The following is a 13,960-nucleotide window of genomic DNA, read 5'->3' as shown; positions in this document are numbered from 1 at the left end:
GACTGAAGTTCTGAAAGTTTCCAATTTCAAGTACACCTGTTGGACTAAAACCTGGTGTCATTTGATTTTTGACCCTGTCAATCACAGTATCAGATTGAGGAAAAAGGAAGACATTCCTGAGGCTCTCTGTGGAAGCTGGCATAATCAGAACAGATGCGACAGAGAAGCTGAGAGAACGGAATGGAATGAATTTATAGCCACAATAACTGTGGGAGATGGTTGGTTTGCATTGGATATTGGTGAACAGCCTATCCCCAGAAATGGAATCAGGTGTTAAGGAAGGGAAAGGAGGTGTCAGAGATGGACCAGGTGAAGATGAAGGTAGGGTGGAAATTGGAAGCAAAATAGATAAACGTTTCCAATTCAGGACAAGAGAGGGGAGCAGCAACAATAATGTTATCGATGTACCAGAGAGAGTTTTAGGGACGGGCCCTAATAAGTTTGTAACAAGAAATATTCCACAAGCTACACAAACAGACAGACATAACTGGGGCCCATGCAGGTCTCCATGGTCACACCTTTGACCTGAAGGAAGTGGGAGGAATTAAAGGCGAAGTGTGGATGAGCTTGGTTGGTGGAAGGAGGGGTCAGGCCCTCAGGCTTGCTGCAGTGATCCAGCAGGCTCAGCACAATCTAAAAGAACAGCACCTCATTTTCTGCCAGGGAATCCTGCTACCTTCTGGACTCAATAGTGAGTTCAATAATTTTAGCACCTGAACACCTTCTCCCATGTCCTTACTCTACCTCTCACATACCGCACCCTATTGTGACGTGGGTGCTTTCAGCACAGCCAACCCATTTTCTCTTACTTGTGGTCCCCATTAGCAACTCTTCTATCTCCCTGGTTTATCATTATCCATCCTTTTGTCTTTCTCTCCCTTTCTATCTCCACCTTACTCCTTTATCACCACCACCACCACACCCCATACCCTGTCAGCATATATATCAGTTTATCTATATCACTAACCATAACAATCATACTTGTTGTGCTGGATCTATCAGACACACTGGCAATGAACCTGTTTCAGGAACATAAAGAACAGAGAGGTTCTTAGCAATGCAAACACTCCAAAGTTGCATCTCTGAAAATTACCGCTGACATGCTCCTGCGTAGAGTCAGACATGTTGATTCCTGAAACAGGGCTTATGCCCGAAACGTCGATTCTCCTGCTTCTTTGATGCTGCCTGACCTGTTGTGCTTTTCCAGCAACACATTTTTAAGCTCTGATTTCCAGCATCTGCAGTCCTCACTTTCTCCTATGTTACATTTTGACAAGGACAACCATGGGATGACTCATTTTGCCATTTTAACATGGAGCTTATTTCAACATGTGCTCCACTGACCATGCCACAGAGCAATAGTAGCAAAGTGACAACGCAGCATGAGCACGAATACCTTTCTTCCCCAGCCACACTTCCTCCATGAAAGGCATTGTTGCATTTGATAGTCCCCCATTATGCTTACTGTTCAGATGGAGATGTAATTGGTTTCATGCCTTTTTGCTCCCTAGGTTGTCTTACCTTAGCTGTGTGTGATGTAGACTGTGAATGCCTCGTTTAAGGAACACATATGGATCTGCAATTTGCAAGGACCAATGACACAGGCAACAATGGCTGTGACTAGCAGTAGACACTATGTACTTGTACACTGCATGCATTTCACATGCATGGTGATCTGATTTTAAATGACTTGAACCTGCTTGAGAGGCACAACTACCTCTTGAAGAGCTTTCAGTCCCACAGAACTGGCGTTCATATTTTTGGTCGTCAAGCTACCAACTCTCATCCCCAGCAACTGATCCCCATTAATACAGCTTTGTAATGCCTGCCATTATGCTACATTTTCTCCCCATTGAGGCAACAGTGATAGTGACTACCTATCAACCCTCACCTCCCTCAGCATTCCATGCACTACAATTCTTCCCCTTGTCAAGACACCACCCTCTCTCTATCTCTATCTTTGACCCCTCCATTTCCAATACTGCTGCCTATAAGCTCCACAGATGATTCCCTCCATTTCCTCACTTCCAATATACTTGTTTGTTCCCTAACATCCCTTAACACTCATTTCACTGACACTGAGGACTGACCGTGGCCCATTCCCAGACTGTACTGAGATGTATTGAACATAACCACCCCAAGCAGATATCTGACTATGGCCAAGGCCTTTGACAGTGAATAGATGCTGACTGCAGCAAGAGCTCCTGACACCCAATAGTGCCCCTTGAATCTGCTGTAGGATGAGACATGCCATTTGGATGAAGCAAATTCTGTGTGTTTGCTGCACAGGCACAGCATCATGTGCATCCTTTTGAATGATGACAGCTAACAACCATGATAAGCTGCCTTACTTTGTGTCTGTGCTACCCTGCAAGGCAAGACAGAAGTACTGTGCACTTTTAAAGTGAGGCTGAAGGGACAAAGCACCTAAATGGAAGGCAAGGCAAGACTGGTATGCTGTGTGCATCCAGATAGGTTTAAATTGAGTGCACAGTAAGACAGCAAGTGCCTGACTGCAATCTGTAAACTGGGTGCCTGTCCCTCTATGTAAAGTATCTCTGCAATGACATTGTAGCAGATCCATCCAAAGTGCAGCATTATAGTGCAGAAGTATACATTAAGTGGATCAGAGATGTGCCATGATGGTGCGGAGAAGCACATGTCAGATGCCAGCCACCGCTGGCATGGAGTGTGTGTTTTTCTACTCAGGAGAGTGCCCTGTCACATTCATGCCAGGTGTTCAAGGTGGTGGTCTAGAGGAACAAGCAGTGAGCTGCAGTCACCAGTAGCTGTTCTGAACTTCGTGTCAGAAATTCTTAACTTCCAGTTTCAACTCGACAGGTGGGAATATATGAATCTAGATATTAATGAGGTGAGACTCGGTGTTGGAGGGTGTTAACGAGCAATAATCCCCAGTAAGAGACACCTTGTTGCTCTCTAGCAAGAAGCATGTCTCAATGCCCGAAACTTAGTTGGAAAATGTGACTTGTTTCGATCAACATCGAAAAGGGACACTTCTGACCTAGAGGTAGGGACAGTTCCACTGCAGTACAGGACCCCATTAAAGTAGTACAAGGACACAAGCCTCCATGAAATAGCACAGGGCTGGAACTTTTACTGGTCGCATAATTCAGCAACACACTCTAGTCAACTGAGCTATCTGACCCCAGTGTCCCCTTTTTAACAGGTTATAGTTGTATGGGATGAAGTACTTTTATAAAGCAACCTTAAAACAAAATTAAGCCAGTGAATTCACATTAAGCCACAGTGGTGGTTACTAGCCCCATATAGGCCACCATCACTAAAGGAAACCCCAATTAAAGTTACATTTTCAATAGCAATAATGCACTCCAGGCCCTGCAATGCTCACCAGATACGAAAGGCCTCAGGTTCACCAGTCAACCTTGCATGCTCTTCTCCAAGGACACTCAAGGAATGAATAAAACCTCAAAAGGGAGACAGGCAGTCAGGCCAAATGACCCCCTCTGCCCTCACCTTGGCCAGGCCCAGGAGCAGATTCATGAGGAGCTACTGATCTGCCCAAAATTATTCTTAATCAGCCTGTTTGGACATGTTGTGACACACCTTTCTAGCTACCACAATCTGAGGTGGGACTTGAATCTGGCCCTTTTGGCTTATTGTTGGATCTCAAGACCTCTTTAATGCAGGGCAAGGAAGTAAACCTCTATGAACTAGCACAGCCAGTGCAGGGCTTGAACCCAGGCTGTTGACATAATTTGGCAGCACACTCTAGCCAACTGTGCTAACTGAGCCCTTTTCATATGTGCACAAAGACAATCAATTAACACCCGTCATCTGTTTACCATTAACTATGAAATTGACTTGACATTAACAAAGTGGAGTTCTACTTGAAGTATTCAGACATGATAGTTTCTAAATCCCCAACCTTGCTGGGGCTGTCACCCATTACTAGGCCTCAGTGCTTCCCTTCTGTACCAACTAACTGCCTATAGATCAAAGCCTTGGTGTCTGCTTCAAATCTGCCATACTTGAGCCTGGCTGTTCTCCAAATCAGGAATGTCATTAAACAGCTCATGATAAAGATACTTCATGTAATTTCTGTGTTGTTATCAAGTGGAGGTGTTCAGGAGTGGCTATATTAATTTTCCATATGTGGATCTGTCCAGTTCTTGCAACAGAGTCAACAAGAGCTACAATTAACAAATGTCACTTTTGACAATGTTAATAAATTAACTATTATTATATGGTTCATGTTATTGAATAGTTACTGGTGTCCTTGAGATCATCCTAGGAGATGCAATTGGACTTTATGTGGTACTATTAAGACAATATCACTTCAAACCAAATAGTTTTACTGTTTTGGAGTCTGCGCATGCTTTCATGAAGGCAGTTTGTAGGAATAGACTAAAAATCACTAAATTGCTTATTTATGGATTAACAGTCAAAACCTTAAGCAGTTGCTCACAGCACACTTTCCATTGTGTAAATGAATATTGCGAAATGGAATCACAGAAGTCAAGCGAGTTAGCTAACATCAGCTAGGTCAGCAATGTGAATGTTACAATTGTCTTCAATATACTGGAATAGAGAATAGAAAAATTCTGTTAGTGATCTCATTCTGCATTCCCATCCAGTGATACTGCCAGAGCATGATTGTAGGTCAGTTATAGGAAAGCTGTTGGAAAGCAACATAAAGCATACAATCACATCACTTGCCAGGGATCCCTAACTTAGTTTCAGGCAAGGTAAGTCTTTTCTTACTAACCTGAGGTATGAGAAAGTGCACTTTATAGTGAGTAATGGAAGATTTTGAACCTGACAGTGATATTTTTACTGATATGCGGAATCCCGAAAGAATGGACTTGCAGAAGTTCAAGAAATTTAAACATATGTGAGTCATCAAACATTCAAATCTATTTAGTTTGTGTTTGCCATGACTTTCTATGTTTATGATTCAGTTTATCAGACCAGACATCCTCAGTCAAGTTTCCAATATTCCCAATATATGAAACTGCACTGTCTCTTCAAGTTTCATTGATTTTGGCCGGTGCAGGAGCACTGGTAGGTACATTTTCAAATTATTTTCACATCTGAAAAGTTAATTTACAATGAAACTAAGTGGTAACTCCACTTTAACCATTAGATAATTCAACAGAGAATGTTTAAAAGACATCTTCAATAGTAAAAATCATGTCACTTATGGTGGTGGCCACAAACACATTTCTGAAAATTGTGTTTTTTAAATGAGAAAACACTTTCAGCTGTGTTTATAAAAATGCCCCATACTCTAAACATACAATCTGAAATATATCCAAGATACTTGCAGAAGGAAAAACAAGTAATTGTGTTCAATGAAATGTCCTGCTTGGGTGCATGCAATATTTTATGCTTATGACCATGCAAATAAATTTTAATGGAAACTTGAACCATAACCTAATGTGTGTGATATGGTGGCACAGTGGTTAGCACTGTTGCCTCACAGCACCAGAAACCTGGGTTCGATTCCAACCTCGGGTGACCGTGCAGAGTTTGCACATTCTCTCTGTGTTTGTGTGCATTTCTTCCAGATGTTCTGGTTTCCCCCACAGTCCAAAGATGTGCAGGTTAGGAGGACTGGCTATGCTAAAATTGCCAAAAAGTGTCCAGGGATGTACAGCTTAGGTGGTTTAGCAATGGTAAAAATCCCATATTGGGTTACAGGTCTGTGTGTGATGATCTTCAGAGGGTCGGTGCAGGCTTGATGAACTAAATGACCTCTTTCTGCACTGTCAGGATTCTATAATGTGTTTTGGGCATAATTTCCTGATTGTGTCCAGATTAGGAGCTCGAATATCTTGATTTCTAAGCTTATTTGAAAAAGTGATAAGGAAAAGGCTGGTGGAATTTATTAAAGATAGAATTGATCAAAGTTAATTTTAAAATCTCCCTCCATACCTTCAGTAAAAGATCACACCATTCCTTTAAAAATGAGACTTTCTTGCGTTAACATAAGAGTGAATATATTAATTCCGAAAGGCAAAAGAAAGAATAACACAATGCACATACACAGATTAAACATACACACATAGTAATAATATAAAATGAATCCAAATAAAGGTAAACATTAAAAATGCTCCAGATCAGTATCTCTGAGTGGTTCATGAGCAGTAGATAGGGGAATGTTGATAGATGGACAATTTCAGCATCGTTAACTTTTACAGCTAGTTGAAATCATTTTGCCCTTTTCTTTGACAGCAGTTTGCTGCTAACACTCAGAGTGAAAGAATCTTTTTTGTCCTGTTTCCTTTTTACTGGGTTGCTGGCTAGTTGGCTTCTAGCACTCAGAACAAGAGTTAATGCATTTAATAATTAACATCATCATACATTATTCAAATAACAGGCAAATACTTTCAGTATGTGGATGTGATTGACAGGAATGTATAACTTCATAAAACTCTATCAATCAACAAAGTTCCAACTATAACAATTCTTAAATATTAGAAATATTTTTAAAAATACACACATTTTTACTAATCCCTATGTGTACATCCATGTATGTGTATTTATATATGTGTGTGTATATATACACACACACAATTTGGTGAGCATATTATACAAATATGTTTCATATCTTGCCATACAACTGTCTGTACCACCTTGAATCAAAAGATTTAAAAGGGACCGAAGAGACAACTTTTTCACACAGAGAGAGGTGTGTGTAAGGAAGTGTTGGAGGCTGGTACTACTACAACATTTAAAAGGTATCTAAATGAGCACATGAACAGGAAGGATTTAGAGGGATATGGACCAAATACTGGCAAATAGGACCAAATTAGTTTAAGATGAATGAGTCTGGATTGAAGGGTCTGTTTCCGTGCTGCACATCTCTATGACTATGATTCTAAATATCTTCGAAAATCTTAAAATATTGACGATATAGCTATACATGTCTTTATTTCCTTCAATTGTCCTCAGCGTTAATGATTCAAAAAATTAGCAGCATAGAAGTAAATGGTTTTAACTGACATTGAACATGTGGAAAAGTTCAAATCTGTAACAGTTTTAGGTAAACGTTTCAACCTGTTTGTCTTTCATTGCTGTTTGTGAAATCTTGCTGCGCACAGAGCCAATATATTTGCCTACATAACAAGACAGTCTTTCAGATCAATTAATTACTTTTGAATATTTTAAGACATTTTCCTGCGAAGTGCGACTATATATGATATAGATGCACGTGATTCTTTCCTTCAACCTCCTGAGAAGCATCTGGTTTCCACAACCTATCTCCACAAGCTGAGATCAGTAATTCACTTCATGAAGAATTACAGGCATAAATCCACATCCCATTAGGTAGTGGCACAGCATGCTGAAGCTCATCATGCTTTCCAACTACTTCGCTGTCTAAGATAATTTATCTTTTGAAAGAAAACTTGATTAGCAGTCACACTTGAATCGCTGGCTTACTGTTTCAACCAAGTCTGATTTTGTGGCTTTTGTAATCCATACAACTGAAAAAAAAATACTCATTTGCAAAACCTCTTAACATTTAATCCTACCTGGTTCTTAGATATGATTACCTGGAGAAATTGCCTATCTATACAATATGATATTAAAATTTTAAAACTCTGTCTTATGCAATCAATCATATTTCAGTAAATTAGCCTTATTCATTACTTTAGTTCAATTACAGCATCAATGTAAAAGAGTTATAAAAATGAGATTTTCAGATCAATCTGAATAGTTTTAACACTTTTAACGAATTCATCAGTTGTAGCTGACAGATGGCAGATGATGTCAGGCTTTCAAGGGAAAAGCCTTGAACAGCAGGAGCACCAGTCTCTGACTCACACCTAATCTGTTAATGTGTAGATCTGTTTATAAATTGTATCTAAGGTTAACCCAAAGTTCCTTAACAATCAGTTTCAGATTAAATTAGAAATAGGAATTATTACAAAATTTCAATGGAATCTTGAGGATGACCTATTATCAATTACTAAAGAAAATTTATAAAATTCACAATTTTAGGAAAGCTTAATGCATTAAAGGAAATAACTTCTATTTACCGAGCACCCTACCATGTCTTCAGGGCATCTCAAAGTACTTCACAGCTAATGATTTACTTTTACAATGAAATCACTATCGTTACACAAGAAAGCATAGAAGTTAATTATACTTTGGAAGGTTCTACAAGCAGCAATTTAAATTAATTGGACAGTTTTTTTTCACAGAATTTTTAAACACTTTTTTTTATTTGGACAGGAGACACACTCCATCATCTCCTTTGAAAAGTGACATCACATCTTTCCTATCCACTGAAACCATTCAAATAGGCAGGTATTTGTCTCAGCGTAATGTCATGTCTCTTATATTGTGGCACTACCTCAGAATGCACTAAAGGATCAGCCGAGGTGATGTACATAGAAGAGCTTAATTTCTTGTAGGTCCGCTGAGATAAGCCATAACCAGCAGCATCCCTGCCTGGCTTTAATGTTGCCTGAAGGGGGTAAACTCTCCATTGACTGGAAGAAGAACTGTGGTGTTGTAGGTTAATCATCTCAGTGTCAGGACATCTCTGTAACTGTTTCTCAGTCCTCGGTTCAACTATCTGCAAATGTTTCTTTTGTAATCTCCCCCTCCACCCATCTCCACCCCAACCCCCACCCCCCCCCCCCCCCCCCCCCCCCCGCCATGTTTGCTGATGTTTGTAAAATGTTCAGCACCATTTGCTACTCCTTAAACCCTGAAGCAGTCCATGTGATTATGCATATGATATTTCAAGGGGTAGGATTTGATGTGGTGAGCGGGCTTGATAATCATACAGCAAACTCCCTTATGGGAGGTTCCCTTAACAGGGAATACTGGCAGGCTTAATCTACAAGTGCTTCTTTAAATTATATTCATTCCCAGGTGGTTAAGGAAGTAAGGATATGATATACAATTTTTAAAAATGTTAGAAGTACCTCACAGGTCAGACAACATCAGCAGAAAGAGAGCCAGGCAACAGTTCATGTCATTATCTTCCTTCAGAAGTAGAAAATGTTAGATATTAATGCATGTGCAGAGTCAGGGAAAGACCAAGTTTGGTTGTGGCAGGGAGAGAGGGCTGTGACTAGGTGAAAGGTAGCAGGAACGAAATGGCAAAGGAGTTGGGAAAGGGAGAGGTAAAGGAACAAGCAATGGTGGATGTGTAAATGGGAAATAGCAAAAGTTTCATTACCAGCTGCAATGCAAAGCAATGGGTACAGATATTATTAATAAAGGATAGTTTACCTTGGCCGACACAAGAAAAATGCATGAGGTTATGGACAAAGAGGTCTGAGAAATATCAAAGCGTTTCCTTAAAAAGGGAAATGGTGGTAAGCTCAGGGGCTCCCAGTGTAGAGGAGGCCATGGTGTGACCAGAAATGGGAGAACTAAACTGGGAAGCTTCTTTCCTTTAGCAGGATATTCACCAATTACTCCAAAAAATGTCTAAAGCAGACTCTGCAAACTAACAGTCATGAAGCCAATCTTCTGTCAACAAGCAGTTTTCATGAGACGCCTTGTTAAAAATTGTTGTTCTAATGTCCTTTCATTGACCTCTTTGAAAAAGAGAACCAAGGTATTCCCAATCCTTCAAACTCAATTTCCAAAAATTTAGTAAATATGAAACCTTCACAACAGTATTCAAGGTAGCTGTGGAAGTCAACCGACCTTTGATGAATATTAATCAATAGCCCATCCAAAGAACTGAACACAGAAGAGTTGAGGCAGTAGAGGAAAGAATATGAGATTGTAGGATCACAGCAGGAAACATTTTGGAGAGAAGACCTCCAGCAGAGATGATATCTACGACAGTTTTAGAAACAGTAGTTGGAAGTGAGATTATGGTCTAAGCAGAGGGTGGCAGAGCTGTTCAAGAGATGGCATTCAGTGTCCATTAACTAGAGTTCAATTCCCCAGACAGCAACAGAACCACACTTGTCAGTCTTTAAAGATGATTGTTGGGTTCAACTTGTAAGAACATAATTCTGCAAACTCAGAGGGTGTTAAGTTAGAGTGAGTGAGGGTTACAGAGAAATTCTGACAACTGAGATACTCCAGAACTTTTCAATACAAATAATCTCGAGATTAAGAGCTCTGCAAGGAGAGTTTCTGGGAGTAGGAGGTTTCTGAAGACAAGAGAAAGGGTCTTCTGTTTGTGGCAAAGATCTTTGGTCTGCTGAATATTTCTAGAATTTCATTTTCATTTCAAAGCTACAGACCTTTATTGTTGAAGCAAAGTACATGACCTTGTCCAATAAAAGGACAATATTGTGGATGTTGGAAATCTGAAATATAAAGGGAAAGTGCTAGAGAAACTCGGGAGGTCTAACAATACCTTTGAGGAACACAGTTAATGGTTTGAGTTTGATATAACTTTTCTAAAGAACTTCTTCTGTCCTTTAGAGGACATTGTTAACAGCATATAGCCACAGGCCATGATCTCCCCCCAGGGAGAAAATGGCTTAGGTAGTGTATAAGGTGCTGAATCAAGTTGGCTGCTTTGTCCTGGCTGGTGGTGAGCTCCTTAGGTATTGTTAGAGTTTTATTCATTCAGCCAATGAGTAAAATTCTTCCATCACTGTTTCACTTTCCAATGAATTGCAAATGATACTGAACAGTGTACAATTATCAAACATCCTTATTCTCACCTTCTATCTGAGAGAAGGTCATTGTTAAAGCAGCTGAAGATGGTTAAGTCTAGAATACATCGCTGAGGAACATAAATGGGAATGCACATAGCTGTACCTCCCTCTGGAGGACATCAGTGGAAACTGCACATTTTATGCAAGTGTAATAGCTTTATCAGTCATTTTGAGGAAGACATGGTCTAATGTTTTTTGAAAGCTGGCTTTGCTGATGTTTTTTGGATTTGCTGTTTCTCTATTGATTTTGCAATCATCCACTTTGCTGTTCCCAGCAGAATATTTTCTTTTCAATTTAGAACTCATTTTACAACTCTCAATTCTCAGCATTGGTGCCTTCACCAGCTGTCAACCTCAGCTTTAACTTTCCTCCTCAGCAGAACCATGACATTGAGCTTGCATTGGCTCAAAGGCTGTTTTAAATTTAGAGGAGGCAAAGAATTTGATCAAAAAGTGAGGAAGAGTCGACATTTCTCTGTTTCAGTTATCTGGCACTCACAGTCAGACTAGAAACACGCTTCCGGACTCAGGCACACAATCATGTTTACACTATCTTCACTTCAAAAGGAATGCCATGAAAAGGTTTTAAAAGCAATACACTAGATCCTGCACATTGAAAGTAAAAATACAAACTGCTGGAAATAGTCAACAAGTCTAACAGAGCACCTTCTCACAAAGCTCAAGGGGACTCTGTCCTTGATTTTTTTCAGAGGGATAATAAACCAGGCCAGGCTCTGATCAGTCTGGTTTGGCACAGAGATGAAAAGGGTTTTGAGAGGCCTTTTGTTTATAGATAAACAGATGAGACTTCAGGCCAAAGTGGTCATCTTGTAGAAGTGACCTGTATAAGCAAAGAGGAGTAGTCAGCTCCAGCTGAGCTAAGCAGTTTTAGTTCAGTCTTGACCCGGTGGGAAGTTCAACTGGGGGCTGTGTGGAAACTCTCTTTCTTTCTTCTCTTCAACTTCAACCTGTAAACATGTGTTCCGTTTATACAGGTTTTTAAAGAGAGTTTGCTTTTTGGGATTGCTGTGTATATTTGGAAAAACTCCAACCTCACTATCAAACCGGCAGACAAGGGAAGCGCAGTGGGTAGTTTGGGAGCACTGATCTTTACATTGCTGAGGCTAAACGCCAGCTCACGGACACCTCTTCCTACTTCCCGCTTGACCATGACTCACCTCTCACCACCAAACCATCATCTCCCAGACCATCCATAACGTCATCACCTCAGGGGATCTCCCATCCACCGCCTCCAACCTCATAGTCCCACAACCCCGCACCGCCCATTTCTACCACCTGCCCAAAATCCACAAACCTGAATGCCCCAGCCGACCCATTGTCTCAGCCTACTCCTGCCCCACCGAACTCATCTCTGCATACCTCGACACGGTCCTGCCCCCCTTAGTCCAAGAACTCCCCACCTACGTTTGGGACACCACCCACACCCTCTACCTGCTCCATGATTTTTGCTCCCCGGCCCCCAACGCCTTATCTTCACCATGGACATCCAGTCCCTATACACCTCCATCCTCTATCACAAAGGCCTCAAAGCCCTCTGCTTCTTCCTTTCCCACCGACCCAACCAGTATCTTTCCACTGACATCCTCCTTCAACCGACAGAACTGGTCCTCACTCAGAACAATTTCTCTTTCCAATCCTCCCACTTCCTCCAAACCAAAGGAGTAGCCATGGACATCCACATGGGCCCCAGCTATGCATGCTTCTTCGTTAGATATGTGGAACAGTCCATCTTCCGCAACTACACTGGCACCACCCCCCACCTTTTCTTCCACTACATCGATGATTGTATCGGCGCTACCTCGTGCTCCCACGAGGAGGTTGAACAGTTCATCCACTTTACTAACACCTTCCACCCCGACCTCAAATTTACCCCCACCGTCTCAGACTCCTCCCTCCCCTTCCTAGACCTCTCCATTTCTATCTCGGGGCGACCGGCTTAACACGGACATTTACTACAAACCAACCGACTCCCACATTCACCTAGATTACACCTTCTTCCACCCTGTTCCCTGTAAAAATGCCATCCCATATTCCCAATTCCTTCGTCTCCACCGCATCTGCTCCCAGGAGGACCAATTCCAATACCGAACAACCCAGATGGCCTCCTTCTTCAAAGACTGCAATTTCCCTTCAGACGTGGTTGACGATGCTCTCCACCACATCTCCTCCACTTCCCGCTCCTCCGCCCTTGAGGTCCGCCCCTCCAATCGCCACCAGGGCAGAACCCCACTGGTCCTCACCTACCACCCAACCAACCTCCAGATACATCATATCATCCTTCGTCATTTCCGCCGCCTCCAAACAGACCCCATCACCAAGGATGTATTTCCCTCCCCTCCTCTATCAGCGTTCTGAAAAAACCACTCCCTCTGCAACTCCCTTGTCAGGTCCACACCCCCCAACAACCCAACTTCCACTCCCAGCACCTTCCCCTGCAACCGCAAGAAATGCAAAACCTGCGCCCACACCTCCCTCCTCACTTCCCCTCCAAGGCCCCAAGGGATCCTTCCATATCCGTCACAAATTCACCTGCACCTCCACACACATCATTTACTGCATCCGCTGCACACGATGTATACATTGGGGAGACAGGCCGCCTACTTGTGGAACGTTTCAGAGAACACTTCTGGGACACCCGGACCAACCAACCCAACCGTTCTGTGGCTAAACACTTTAACTCCCCCTCCCACTCTGCCAAGGACATGCAAGTCCTTGACCTCCTCCATTGCCAGACCATAGCAACACGATGCCTGGAGGAAGAGCGCCTCATCTTCTGCCTAGGAACCCTTCAACCACATGAGATGAATGCAGATTTCTCCAGCTTCCTCATTTTCCCTCCTCCCACCATTTCTCATTCCCAACCTTCGGACTCAGCACCGCTGCTTGACCTGCAATCTTCTTCCCGACCTCTCTGCACCACCCCCCCCACCGCCCCCACCCTCCCTCGGCCTATCACCCTCACCTTAACCTCCTTCCACCTATTGCATTCCCAGCACCCCTCCCCCAAGTCCCTCCTCCCTACGTTTTCTCTTAGCCTGCTGGACACACCTTCCTCATTCTTGAAGAAGGGCTTATGCCCGATTCTCCTGCTCCTTGAATGCTGCCTGACCTGCTGCGCTTTTCCAGCAACACATTTTTCAGCATAATTAAGTCGAGTTGGATAGACTGAGTCCTGTAGGGGTTCTTTAGTGGATTCTTTGTGTTTCATTGTGTAATTTTTGTGAATAAACTTTTGTCTGTTTTAAAATCTAGTAGTCAACCTAGCGAGCTCACTGCGGGTAAGTTTCACTGTACACTTGAGACAAATTGTA

The sequence above is a fragment of the Hemiscyllium ocellatum genome, chromosome 15, assembly GCF_020745735.1.
Source record: "Hemiscyllium ocellatum isolate sHemOce1 chromosome 15, sHemOce1.pat.X.cur, whole genome shotgun sequence".
NCBI lineage: Eukaryota > Metazoa > Chordata > Chondrichthyes > Orectolobiformes > Hemiscylliidae > Hemiscyllium > Hemiscyllium ocellatum.
This window is presented reverse-complemented; position numbering follows the sequence as displayed.